Below are 13,934 nucleotides of genomic sequence, written 5' to 3'. Positions count from 1 at the left end.
GTGATCGGCTGCTGTCCCGAACGAAGCGGGTTCGATACCGGCCGCAGCGGTCACGCATTTCAACGGAGGCGATATGTTAGAGATCCATGTACTGCACGATGTCAGCGCACGTTATAGAACATCACGTGGTCAGAATTGCACGACCTCTATCATAGCCCGAGTCTCTCTGGGACGTTAGACCCCATCAAACAATCTCTTAAACTAAGTATCCGTAGTTTAAATATTTACGAATATCTATTTACGCTTCTCTTCAGAGGCGCTCCTTCTATTTATTCACTATTGATCCGGTCGCACTTTAAGAGCGACAGCTATACTACGCCATGTCTTCCAAGGTCATTCATCGCGTCGCAATGACCTTGAGCCGCCGGAGCGCAAGTGTGGCAGGCGTGACGTCGCGCCACGTGATCCACTGCCGAGAGGCGTCGCAGCTGCGATCGGTCGGAGCCCTGCAACACCCTCTAGGAGGTGTTCAGCCTTGCCACTGTGTCACCACGTGACTAGGCGAAGGTGAATTACCAGCAGACGCTCGCCTGCTCCTTGCTCTTCCGCTATCCCCAGAACCTATCGTGACGTCACATGTCAGGTTAGGTGATGTCACGAGCAACAGACGCTTTTGAGTGGGCGAACATTTGATAGCAGGTGCGCGCGCTCTTGCTCTTTCTCCTCGCACAGCAAGGAGGAGCGCTCGGAGAGACAAGTCGACGAGCGGAGTGCAGCGAAGGAAAGAGCGAAACGAGCAAGGACGCATTTCGACTATCAAACGCGTGTAACTCCACTAGCGTTCGCTTTAGACTCGTGCACAACTGCAACGCCACAACTGAATTTCGACCACTGGGTGGTTTAAGCGCTTTGTAGCTCAGTCTCGCTGGGCCGTCTGTGCGTACGCTTTAGCGCAAGCGACAGGCTGAATCCAATCATGTATGTAGTATATATTGCTGGACGGTACGGCTGCGAAATCTCAAGCGAACACGAAGTTGCCTGCTGAAACAACGGAGGAAAGGGAGGCCAGATTAGCACGTTACAGAGAAGATACAGTTTCCACCATTTCTAACTACTTCACGGACCATAAGACCGTCTTCGTCAGCATTCAAGAAACACAAAGAGACACAATATCAGATTTGCAATAAAGCCAACTTTAAACGCTGTGTTCATAGTCGTTGCAAAACCAAGCCAAACATACATTTCGCTCGTGATAACTATAGGTTTACTAGAGTTAAACCTCGGCCATTTTTTATTTTTTTATTTTTTTAGCGTCAGTGGCCTCGACTACGTTGTCCCGCCCTCTAATATTTTGTGCAGAGGCCCCTGGAACGATGACAAGTGCTAACCCGTCATGTAACTTTTCCCAACTTAACGGATTCACGCAGCAAGCGCTTTATTTATAATTTCCTAAGAATGCAAACATTGCAGCGCAAAAATACAAGACCTGCTCTTAACTGTAACGTTAGATACCTAGACGGCTCGTTGGAAGGCCACCTTGAGAGCCTCCAAATAAATGCAGTCATAGCTACAGACATAGGCGTGGGCAGGGTTCTCTATTGGGGGAGGGAAGGAGGGGGGGGGGGGGGCATGTTTCACCATAGCGTACCCTCCACCCGGTTGGTCGAGGATAGCAAGCTCCGCACTGGATACAAAAATGAAAAAGAAGCAATGGCGTGCTTCTCACAAAGGCCTGCCATTGGTTCCTGGCTTGCCATGGTAACGGTGAGATGCAAACTGTTCTTTGAATGCAACAAAGGGATCCTTGCTTGCCATTATAGCAAAAAAAAAACATACGTAGTCATAAACCTGCGCATTAAAGAATGACGTGAAAGGTCCAACTGAGTATATGTATGGGGCAGAATAGCCCCCCCCCCCCCCCCCTTTCCCTTTAGATGATTAGAGGGGACGCGCCTCCCTGCCCCCACCCCTCCCCCACATGCGCATGTCTATGGCTACCAGGGCCGTATCCAGGAATATTTTCGGGGGTGTTTGTGTGCAGAACGGCTGACTTTGACAACTGGTGGTCGCTCTGAAGGCGTGAAAGTATTTTAGTGTCACCCGAAAAGTTAAAGCACGAAAAAAATTTCGGGGGGTGTCAGAAGCCCCTCAACCCTCCCCCCTCCCCCTTAGTTACGGTCCTGATGGCTACAGACGGTTTCTCGAAGAGAAGGGAGGCGTGATCATATACTGATGAACACTAAATTAGACCTTATCACGTAGACTACCTGCATGACTTCACACCTGTGTACCAGGCACAGTATTTGGTAACCATTCTGCCACTACGTATACACTCCAACATCTGTTTCTTCAGCGCATATATTGACCGACTCCCTGTTTGTTTGTTCCGCTTTGACAGTGCCAAAGAAATCGAACTACGTCCTTAACATTCATGAATTTATTTCCGAGCCTACTTTTAGCATTGTCCGTTTAGTTTGAGTGTCAGGTGACACGGGCTTCGCCATAATTAAGTCAATCGTCAGAACCAGGGCGGCCGTACATATGAATATTTTTTTCGGGTGGTGTTTGTGCGTAGAATGGTTGCCACTTAGAGTGATTTAGACCGCCTTATTAACGCGATAGCGTTGAAGGGCTCGTTTCGCGAAAATTCCGGTGTCGGCGTCGTTGGTTATGAGCGAAACATCAGCATTGTCCGTGAGAGAAAATTCGAGATGGATGCAAATAAATAAATAAACAGTAAAGACTTTGGTATGAGTTGGAATCGAACCCAGGCCTTAAGCAAGTGTTCTGCCACAGAGAGAGAAAGAGAAGAAACTTTACTTTTGTCCTTGCTGGGGTACAGTGGCTGAAATAAGTACTGTAGCTGGGATCAACAGAGCCACTGCATTGCTCGGAACTGCCTCCGAAAAAAAAAAAAAAATAAACGCTATGGGAATGTCATGTTATGCGAGGAATAACGCATGTAATGTTGCGTGGCAGAAGCGTAGAATTGCGCCAGGCGTCAACGCATGTACATTGCACATCGAGAGAGTGATTAAAAGCCCACCCATTACAAAGCACTCCGACATATTTAATCGTCAGCAAAAGCATCAACAAGGTGAGCTCTGCCTAGGTTCGCGTGTTGACTTACGGATGCGTAGTGTGCCCTTCACTGATTCGCAAAAGAAAGAATTAAGGCGTAGTCAGCACTTAACAACTCTACTCGCAGTAGGAATTCTAAGATAGTTTTAAACGGCCAATGTTACTCGCACAGACGCTGCTTTCCTTACGGCATGGTTGAGGTGTCCACGAAGAAGCGAAGCGAGGCTAGTAATTGAGAAGGCGATGCGAACGGGGCCCGATTACGCTATCGCGTACTACTGTTGAAGCGAAGCTCAGGCGTCCTCCAACCATCTTTCGTGTGTAGTACATCCATCGCGCCGCTTAAGTGTGTAATAATGAGGGAATTCCTTTAAATTAGTTGTTTTAAACCAGTTTTAAGAATTTGGCCAATTCGTGGTCTCTGTGAAGACATGTAAATATTTTAGTGTGATCCAAAAAGCTAATACAGGAAAAAACTTGGAGGACGCTTGAGCTTCGCCTTCAAGAGTAGAACGCGATAGCGTAATCGGGCCTCGTGCGCATCGCCTTCTCAATTACTAGCCTCGCTTCGGTTCTCGGTGCATGGCTCGACCGTGCCGTAAGGACACGAACGACTATGCGTGTAACATTGGCCGTTTCATACTATCCTAGAATGCCTACTGCAAGTACAGTTGTTAGTGTCCACTACGCCATAGTTCTTCCTTTTGCGAATCAGCGAAGGGCCCACTACGCGTTCCTAAGGCAAATCGCGAACCTACGCAGCTGCTCACTTTGTTGATGCTTTTGCAGCTGATGATGATTCAATATGTTAGAGCGCTTTGTAATGGTTGGGCCTTTAAAACACTACCTTGTTGAGCAATTCATATGTTTTCACGCTTGGTGTGATTCACACTTCTGTCACGCAATATTACATACATTAAGGAGACTCCTTCCACTACATGACATTCATATAGCGTTTTTTTTCCCGAAGGAGCTTCAAGCAATAACATGGCTCTGTGGTAGAGCACCTGCTTGCCACGCAGACGGCCTGGGTTTGATTCTGACTCAACCTAGGATTTCTACTATTTATTTTATTTGCATCTTTCTCGATTTTCCGGTCCCGGACAAGATGATGATTGTTCGCTCACAATCAACGACACCGACACCGACGCCGACACCGGAAATTTCTACGCAACGAGTTCTTTAACGCTATCGCGTTAAGATTTCGCGACACCTCGCCCGCTGCGCGCTGACGCGCGCCTTGTGGGACCCAAATAAAGTTTTTCAACCAACCAACCCCCCTCCCCCCTTAGCTACGGGGCCCATGGTCAGTAGCGCTGACTACACTCTATATCGAGTATTTGAGAAGTGTTTCTGCCCCGCAACTATAATCCCATATGGCTTGCTCACGTTTCCTTTCTCAAAAACCGGGCTCTCGCCACTTTCCTATCAGAAATTCTATGTCACTCTGATAGCGCGCAGGCCGTTCGTGACCGGGAAGTGCCGGGACCGCGGGAATAACGCGAGGTAAGTACGCGAGGCAGATGACGATTACAGATTTGTGGCATAAATACTCCGCGAATACTTGATTTTTTCTTAGAGTGTACGGAATCACTTAGACACCCAGTCCTAAGGGTTACGCGTCATTCGCAATGTTACTGCTGCACGATTTCGAAAACCTATTAATGACGAACAACAAGCTGATCGAGTCATCCGTCCTAAATAACAATGATCTTCAGCAGGTGCCTTGGCACATCAGATAGTGTGACACAATAAAATTTGAAAGCTTCATTATTGCGTCGCCGGATAGCACCACTTGATTTTTACTCGCAGGTGTCTGCTTTATTAACTACATGCAGTTTGATACCAAGCCTGACTATTTTCCTTTTCCCTTCCTTGACAAACACTGTTTAGCAATACAACGGGCAGTAATCTGTTCCAGGCATTAGGAGACGCACCTAAGTGCACTTCCTCCTATAATCTAAACCAGAGGTCGGCAACCTGAGACCCGCGGGCAGTTTTATGCGGCCCCCCAGCGCGATATGAACCCCCCCCCCCCCTTCCCTTGTCATTTCCTATCTGAAGGCCGACATGGCAGTTTTGTCTCAATTGGAGTTTTCGCTCTCATCCTATGTTTGTAAATTGCAACCTTGTGACACGCGTGCAGAAAATAAACATGATTTTATGCCAATTTTGTACATTATTGTCAATTCGCCGAATTTTTGCTCCTTGCCTGCAAACCCCCTCCCCACTCCCCCCGATTTGCCGTCCGGCCTCCGCTGGGTCGTCTTCATGCAAACTTGGCCATCCGCCTCAGAACGTTGCCGACCCCTGATCTAAACTAATCTCTTCCCATCTCTCAACATTGCTCGATATTCAACGTTCTCTCGTGTATATGTTATCCATCACCTTCCGGCACCAGAATTCATGCATGTATCTCGCTCAGTATGCGTCGACTTGGTATTTTTACGTACAATAACAACTAGTAAGCTTTCATTAATTGATTAGGAGTACCTGCCAAGTTCTCTGCAGCCTATCCTTGCCCGTATGCGGAGATTTGCTTCTTGTTCGAGAAAAAAAAAAAAAAAACCTCCTTCACTACAGTTGAAGGCTTTAACAGGAATTATGAACTCAATCACGAACTATTTTAATCCTTACCCCTTAAATAATCACCGCTTCTGTGACATGTACCTATTCCTTTCTTTCTGGTTGTGCCCAGTAGCGTAGCCAGAATTTTTTTACGGGGGAGAGGGGGTGCGTTCAACCATACTTTATGTATGTTCGTGAGTGCGTTTATATGTGTGCGTGTATATATATATATACACATGCAAAATTGAACATTTTTTTTTTTTTTGGGGGGGGGGGGTTCCAACCCCGCCTCCCCTCCTCCTGCTACGCCAGTACTTGTGTCGTATATTAATCAGTGTTGTATGCGTTACCGAAAAAAGCAACTAAAAACGGATAAACAGAGCTATAATATTGCAGAGACAACTTGCTGACACCTACAACTCGAAGCACTTAAGCAATAGCTCTATTTCTAAGCTGCCGTGGGACAGCATGCCATCACTTCTTGGTGAATACGTCCGCAGCTGCGGTAAATAGGCGCTGGACGGACGCATTAGATGATACTCCTATTGTCAACACCCGATATCAGTCCGCCGCTGCGACATGAGGATAGCTCTGGGAATGTGGCGCCTACGAGACGAAGGAGTTTTGCGTAACACTCCCGGGATAATGGAATAAAGAGTAACGAGTAACGTGACACCTCACGTTAGCGAAAAATGCTTACGGTTACCCGTTACGTTTACGAAAGGGTAACGAGTACGTTAATAAATTACCGAAAAAAAGTAACGTGTTACCGGTAACATCTTTGCTTGTAACGCGTGACCGCCAACACTGATATTAATCAATTGCGCCTTTAAGCATGCCGTCTCTTAGAAACTCTCTTCTCGTTCCAGGATTGCACACATTACATCAGTTCTCAGCTTATTTAACTTTCCAACACCTTAGATTCATTTCTCGCTTCTTTTAGGCACGTCAGTAGCAACCCGTGTTTCTTTTACGTCGCACAATATGTCCATTGTCACGCACCTCCTGGCAGTCACAAACCTGCTTACACAATCTGACCATGTATCACCATCCAATATGTAAATGCCGAGTGAAAGCAGACGACAGATTCGACGCTAGACAGGACCGCGTCCACGTTCTGATGGAGACTAAGCGTATTAGCGCCCCTTCACTAATATACTGGTGAGCGCGTTAACTAACTCTAACCAGCCAATTTTATCGGGAGCGCCGAGCACCAGCTGGCACAGCTATAGCTCTGGAGTGCGCACATACCAAATTACCAGCGAGTTAGGCACCATTCTGGCGTCAATAACGGTGGCGAAGCCTTCATTCGAGTATAGAACAAAGTTGCCAGACGGCTACAAATAGGAACAAGCTTGTGCCCTTCACGGTGTAGTGCCCTTAGAAGACCGGGGCATCGTAATTACTCGCGTTCTCGCGCAGTGCCACGCGTAGTAATTCTTTTCTCTCCGGCTCTCCGAAATATATATGCACGAAAACCGACGACTCTGTTGTACAAAGATTTCTTTTTTGTTTTTCTCAGTAGAAGGCGAGAGCTGTATGCGTGTGCGGTTAACAGTTAAAGAAGGAACGCTGCTAATTCGCCATTGGGACGCGGCAGCGAGACTTCGACTTTTGTAATGGGGCGGGAACACCAGAGAAGTCTTACGAAAGACTAACGCGTGTGCAGCATATTTGGCCGTCAAGGCTTGCTCCCCCGAAATTGCTTCGAGTTTCAGGCATTAAAAAATATATATAGCACCCAGTACTTAGCGACGCACTTCGCACGGATTAGCTTCAATTCGCTTGCGAGAAAGCAGAAAACACACACAAACACACAAAGACAAGAACAGAAGGAGCTCGGAGTCTGTCTCGTTATTTCAACATTTCTCCCAAAAGCGCGTATGTATAGGGTTGCAGCGAACGAACGAAGGAAATGGAAAGAGATGTTCGGTTATAAGCTATTGGATGCTCTTCTGCCCGCGCGGGCGCGATTATGTGGAAAGGAAGTGAAACGAAGACTATGCGAGGCCGGGAAGAAATGAATAAATAAGACGTACGCCGGAACGGGAGAGAACGGAGTGAAAACGAGCAGTGAATGGAAAAGGTGTCGCCGATATCGGCTTCCCTCGCAATAAGCCTCGCCGCGCGCGCGCGCGTGCATCATCCTAAGCTGCGCGTCCATTAGCGAGATTGGTCGGTTCCTGCGTGCGTGCCTGCGTGCGTGCCTTCCTGCGTGAGTGAGTGAGTGAGTGTGTGTGTGTGTGTGTGTGTGTGTGTGTGTGTGTGTGTGTGTGTGTGTGTGTGTGTGTGTGCGTGTGCGTGTGTGTGCGTGTGTGTGTATACACGCGTGCGCTTTTGTTTATCCAGACTGTGTGTCGGAGGGAGCTAGGTTGACTTTTACGAAACTCGTATGTCGCGTGGCGTCTCTTTATCGGCGAGTGTCGCTTTCCGTCTTCTCCCGAGGCCCTTTCCGTCATATGCGTCTTCCGCCGTTGCTTTTCCGTGTCTCATTGCGTGCGCTTTTTTCTTTGTTTCTTTCTTTCTTATCGTTTCGATTCTTTCCCTTTATCTCTCCTTCGTTCGACGTTGGCCAGTTATTCGGACCCTCGAACGAAAAAGTTTTTTTTCTTGGGGAGGGACAAGCCAAATCCGGTTCGCCATCAATCAAGATTTGTCTCAATTTGCATCTGCCACGCTCGAGGCAAGGATCACCCGGCTCTTTTCGCTTTTGCCGGGATGACCGAACGTTCCTCTACGTGGGCAAGCAAGAGGTGGAGCATCGGGAGCGTGATATCTTTGCAAGGGAGAGAGAGAGAGAGAAGGAGAGGGAGAGAGGGAGGGAGAGAGGCACGTACTCCTGACGAGGTAAGCCTTTTGAGACGTAAAGACGAGTGGACACGATATCGGCAGGGGGGGCTCTCGTCGTTCCGTGATCGGGCAAATGAGATGGAGGACGGGTTCTTTTCTTCTTTCTTTCTTTTTTTGTTTTTGAGCGATGATCGCTTGCCGGTACGTTGCGCCTGTAGTCGATTCGAGATAGTTCGTTACATTCGAACGTTGAATTCTACATAGAAAGAAAGAAAGAAAGAAAGAAAGAAAGAAAGAAAGAAAGAAAGAAAGAAAGAAAGAAAGAAAGAAAGAAAGAAAGAAAGAAAGAAAGAAAGAAAGAAAGAAAGAAAGAAAAAGAAAGAAAGAAAGAATCACTTTGGCGCATCAGAAATATGAATAACACGAATTGGAGAACACCTTTCTTTCTCAGTTGGGATTGACGCCGCCTCGTTAAATCCAGACATCTGAGAAGCAAGAATAAAATAGACGATCCTAGAGGAACCATGGTAGCCGCGGTCAACGAAAGACCGCACAGAGAGTTTCGATTCATTCGCCATATTTGTCCCACAAAAGGCGCGCTAATTGTCATGCTGATATATACACTATCCGCATCTGACTCCGAAGCAGAGGTCGATCTTGTTTGTTGCATTGTTGCAAACCATCGCAGTCCGATATCCTCGGCGGTGGCCAGACTAGTACGTAGTTTCCACCGTATAGGAAATGTACTTAGGGCTATCTCAGAACGACTTCTTTTTGCGCGTTTTTACGGGGACTATAGAAGGCCAACCGTTACGGTGTGATCATCGCTTAAGTCTAATTCGTCGGCGTGATACAACCTTCTATTTCTTTTTCGGCGCCGTATACAGTTGCGCTATGAATGAAACATGGAGGAGGCAAGGGGCGGTATTGCGGGAAAGTATCACTAGCTCTTCTCCCTTAGTCTTTCGTTCAGGGAGCTCATCGCGGTCGATATTGCCAGTAAGTGTAGGTTTGCTGGTGGTTATGGTCAGCAGATGTGCAAGTTAGTCCATAGAACATGACGATAATCCGTTTTGTGCAGACCCCGCGTCCAAAGAACGTTCCTCCGGGGCGCCGCCGTTATAAATACACCAGGAAGAGGTTATACATGCGTCTATATGCGGGAGAAATACGTATGTTCTCATAGACATCTTATACTTTCGACCGCACGTGTGCAATGCTATATACTGACCCAGTTTTATAGGGTAATTGAAAAAAAAAAGACAACGAAAGCAGTAGGTCGAAATCGGCCCCTCGTCATGTGAAAAGTTCGACGCGGAATTTGGGCTTTCTCATTTTACGCTAAGCCGTATAGCCAATAAAACGCGCTATTATTGTACCAATTCTTAATGCGACTTTCACGTACGTTCTTCGATATTGTGGTTCCTTCTTATTGCCTCCGTATACTAACGAAAGACATTATTTGGGTCTCGTTAAAACTCTCCCTTTCTAGTTATAGCAAAAATAGAGAAAGAGTCACTGACAAAGAAAGAAAACGCATAGAACTCCACAAGCTTTATATCGGAGCACGTCTTTACATAAAGTATAAATGCCCTACCGCAATAAGGCGGGCTGCAAACGCGAGCTCTATACTATAGCACAAAACAAAGGGCCCCAATAAGAAAGCTTCCATTCCTGTAGTCTCGGAATTTATATGAAGAAAATAGCCCAATCAGTGCTGATTCTCTGCGAGATTTGTTTCGACTGAATCACTGAGTACTGCGGGCACGTGGCGAAACAAATTTATCAGGTTTATGCAAAGTGACTGGCGTGGCGCCACCACACCAAGCAGCTAATTACATGTTTACTGTAATATGTGAGACTATTTCAAATTTGTTTTCGCGAGGTTGGGTTCATCATCTTAAAACGTTACAGATTCACAGGTAAAAGCTGGAGGGAGGGCTTTCTATAGACGAACCGCAGCTTGAATAATTAAATAGTGGAATTATGACTTCTAAAACCGCGATCTGCCATTGAAGCACATGGTAGTGGAGGCCTCCAAATACTTTGGATCTCCTGGTGTTCTGTAAAATGTAGTTAAATCAAAGTAAATGAAGGTACTTTTGTGCGTATTTGGCTCCCATATGTCGCCATAGCTTCCTGGATCGAACCTGAAACCTCGATTGAGCTTAGCAGCCCGGTACCCCGTATAGCAGCAATCATGCCACTGTGGCGGGTGTCTCTTGAGTACAGCAGGAAATATAGAGCTTTAGGTAAGGGGACCTAAGTTCTCTGCGCTTGTGAGTGAAACCTTCCTGGTTCTGAGCAAAATCTAAGCACACGCCATCTAAGCAGACGCGCACGGGTACGCAAACCACTTGCGTGCCCTAATCTAACGCTCTTCGAATGATAAGAGTTCAGTTTTAAAACTTTGTTTACGGAAGTTTAAAACGATGTTCAAATAATACGTCGCGTTTATACCACTACCAGACAGGAATAAGCGAACCTAATTAGCCGTGAATCTTCAAGTAGTTGGGGGCTAACGCACAACAGACTGCCACTTTTTGAAATTGCCGTTTTCTAAAGCCCGGAATTTCCGTCGAGAAATGATTCCAGAATGCAACAACTTTATGCGAGATTAGTTTGCACTCACTTTCCGAGATTGCAGGGAGTGAAACTGCGGATATGTGTCCCTCATTCCTTCTGAAGAAGTGTCGTTAGCTGGGATTTTGTTGGTATGTGAATACATGGCAAAAAACGAGAAGAGGCACACAACGCTTGTTGTTGTCACTCCTTTCTGTGTCTCGTATCGTTTTTCGCACTGTTATTTGCGATGGATTCCTTCTGCAGTCTGCCGCTCTCCCAAGTAGATTTATGCAAACTGTTTCGGATGCAAACAATCTACTGCCTACGACTTTTGATGGAGTGAGGCCACCTGCCTAGACAGAATGTGTGCGTGTGTGTGTGTGTGTGTGTGTGTGTGTGTGTGTGTGTGTGTGTGTGTGTGTGTGTGTGTTTGTGCACGCACGCACATGCATGCCTATCAGGACACGACAGACCAACTCGCGCGGGACCTCTGCGACCGATACCTTTGTCGCACGGTCGACCCCGTTGGCCCGGAACACACGTATTCTCGTTCTCCCAACTCCAAACTTGATGTTCCATACACGGTCCCCGACCTGCGGGCAGCGATGGCGAGAATGCGACGAGGCACGGCTCCTGGCCTGGGTGGCACCACAGTATCGCTCCTGGCCAATCTTCCTGACAAGGCTCTCCTATCGCTGCTCCACCTCATCAACTCTATATGGGATGGCTCGCCGCTTTCATCAGAATGGATCACTTCGCTGGTCACATTCATCCCCAAACCCGGCAAGCCAGTTAGCATTTAGGCCCTCAGACCCATTTATTTCACGTCTCGCGCTGGCAAACTTATGGAAACTATGGTCTGCGAACACCTTTCCGCCTACCTGGAGGCCAGGGGGACCTTTGCCGACACGATGTTTGGCTTTCGCCAGCATCTGTCGGCACAGGAGGTTCTGCTCCAGCTCCACCACGATATCATATAGCCGACTACTATGCACCACAATGACAAAATCGTACTAGCTCTCGATCTTCGAGGCGCGTTGGACATTGTCGAAAAGAATTCTCGCCAATCTTTCCACTACAGACTGTGGGCAGAAGACCTTCGATACATCCGCGCCTTTCTCTCTGATCGCGTGGTCTTCCTCCGCATCGACTCTACCGAACACGGCCCGTTCCCACTAGGCACGCGTGGCACCCCAAGGAGCGGTCTTGTCGCCCCTCCTGTTTAACTTGGCCATGATGAACCTCCCTTTCCTCCTGCAAGAGGTCGAGGGGGTGCACCATACGCTCTATGCCGATGATATAACAATTTGGACCAACACCGGCTCTCCGGCTCAAATCGAGGAACGCCTACAAGAGGCTGCCCTTCTGGTGGACACTTACGCCACTTCTTGCGGCCCGGTGTGTTCCTCAACCAAATAAACGCTTCTCTCGGTTTCCCACCTGCCGCCACCCCAGATTTCCCTCCCTTCCGGACCTGTCCCATTAATCCAGGACTTTCGGATTATCGGACTGCACCTCTCGTCCGCACTGTACCCTCAGGGCACCATATCCTCTCTCCGACGCACCAGTGAACAAGTGAGTCGTATGCCCCGCCACGGTGGTCTAGTGGTTATGGCACTCGACTGCTGACCCGAAGGTCGCGGGATCGAATCCCGGCCGTGGCGGCTGCATTTTCGATGGAGGCGAAAATGTTTGAGGCCCGTGTACTTAGATTTAGGTACACGTTAAAGAAGCCCAGGTGGTCGAAATTTCCGAAGCCCTCCACTACGGCGTCTCCCATAATCATATCGTGGTTTTGGGACGTTAAACCCCCAATATTATGATTATTAAGTGAGTCGTATGACCCGGCGGGTCTCTACCAAGCGCGGTGTCCTCTGAGGGACCGAGTCCCTCCGGTTGGCTCAAGCGTTTGTGACCAGTCGGGACCTCCATGCCTCACCCTACTTTGGCCTACATCGTCACCACGAACACCAGCTAGATACTCTTCTCCGCTTCGTGTAGAAGCGCGCGCTGGACCTTCCCATCGTCACTTTCAATCGCCGCTTTGCGGCCCTGGGGGTGCACAACTCCTTCGCGGAGTTGCGGGAAGCCCATCGCGTCACCCAACTCAATCGTCTGTCGTAGACGCCTTCCGGGCGCCGCCTGCTACACAGACTCTGTCTCAACACAATCTCTGACCCGGTCCCTTTATGCCCACTACCGGAAATCTGGCGCCAAAAGTTATAGCTGGAGCACTCCTCCGCCCCATGGACCACGAACAACACACCGGTCGAAGGCAGGTGCGTACTGCTGCCCTTCAGGCGCGCCACTCCGATCGCCCCGGCGTATTTTATGTAGACGTCTCGGGCCCTTCCCCCTCGGGTCACTACGTGGCCGATGTGGTCCCAAAAGGTCACCACGTCGACGGCCTCTCCTTTAGAGCCCAGTGCGCCTCATGCAGATGAGGTTGCCATCGCTTTGGCAACCTCCCACCCCACCACTCACACTATCTTGACAGACTCGGGCTTAGCCTGTTCTCGATACATCCGGGGTTCCATCACTCCATTGACTGCTTGTCTCCCCCAACCCGCCTCCTGGCGCTTTAGCCCTCACTCCGTAAGAGTAGTCTGGACTCTAGGCCACACAGGACTTCCCGGCAACAAGGCGGCGAACGCCGCTGCCCGCGCTTCTCTCCTCCGGATCGCTGCCCTTCCATGTCCCGAGTCGGATCCTGGAAACTCGAGTCTCACACGCTACCGTGATATTCTGAATTGCTATCGCACTTCGGGCCGACTTTACCATGTCCTTGCTCGCGGTCTTGCGAAAGCGGACGAAAAATACTAGGCCGCCTTCAGACTAATACTTTCTTTAGTGCGGTGGTTGCCCGGCACTTCATCCCGGAAATCTCTGGCACGTGCCCGACTTGTCAGGTCCTCGCCGACACCTTTCAAGTCGTGGCTTCGTGTCCTGCAATTACACTCCCTTTCTCATCCCCCTTCCCCATCCCAACT

This window comes from Rhipicephalus sanguineus, chromosome 5 (genome assembly GCF_013339695.2).
Source record: "Rhipicephalus sanguineus isolate Rsan-2018 chromosome 5, BIME_Rsan_1.4, whole genome shotgun sequence".
Taxonomy (NCBI): domain Eukaryota; kingdom Metazoa; phylum Arthropoda; class Arachnida; order Ixodida; family Ixodidae; genus Rhipicephalus; species Rhipicephalus sanguineus.
Note: the sequence above shows the minus strand (reverse complement) of the source record.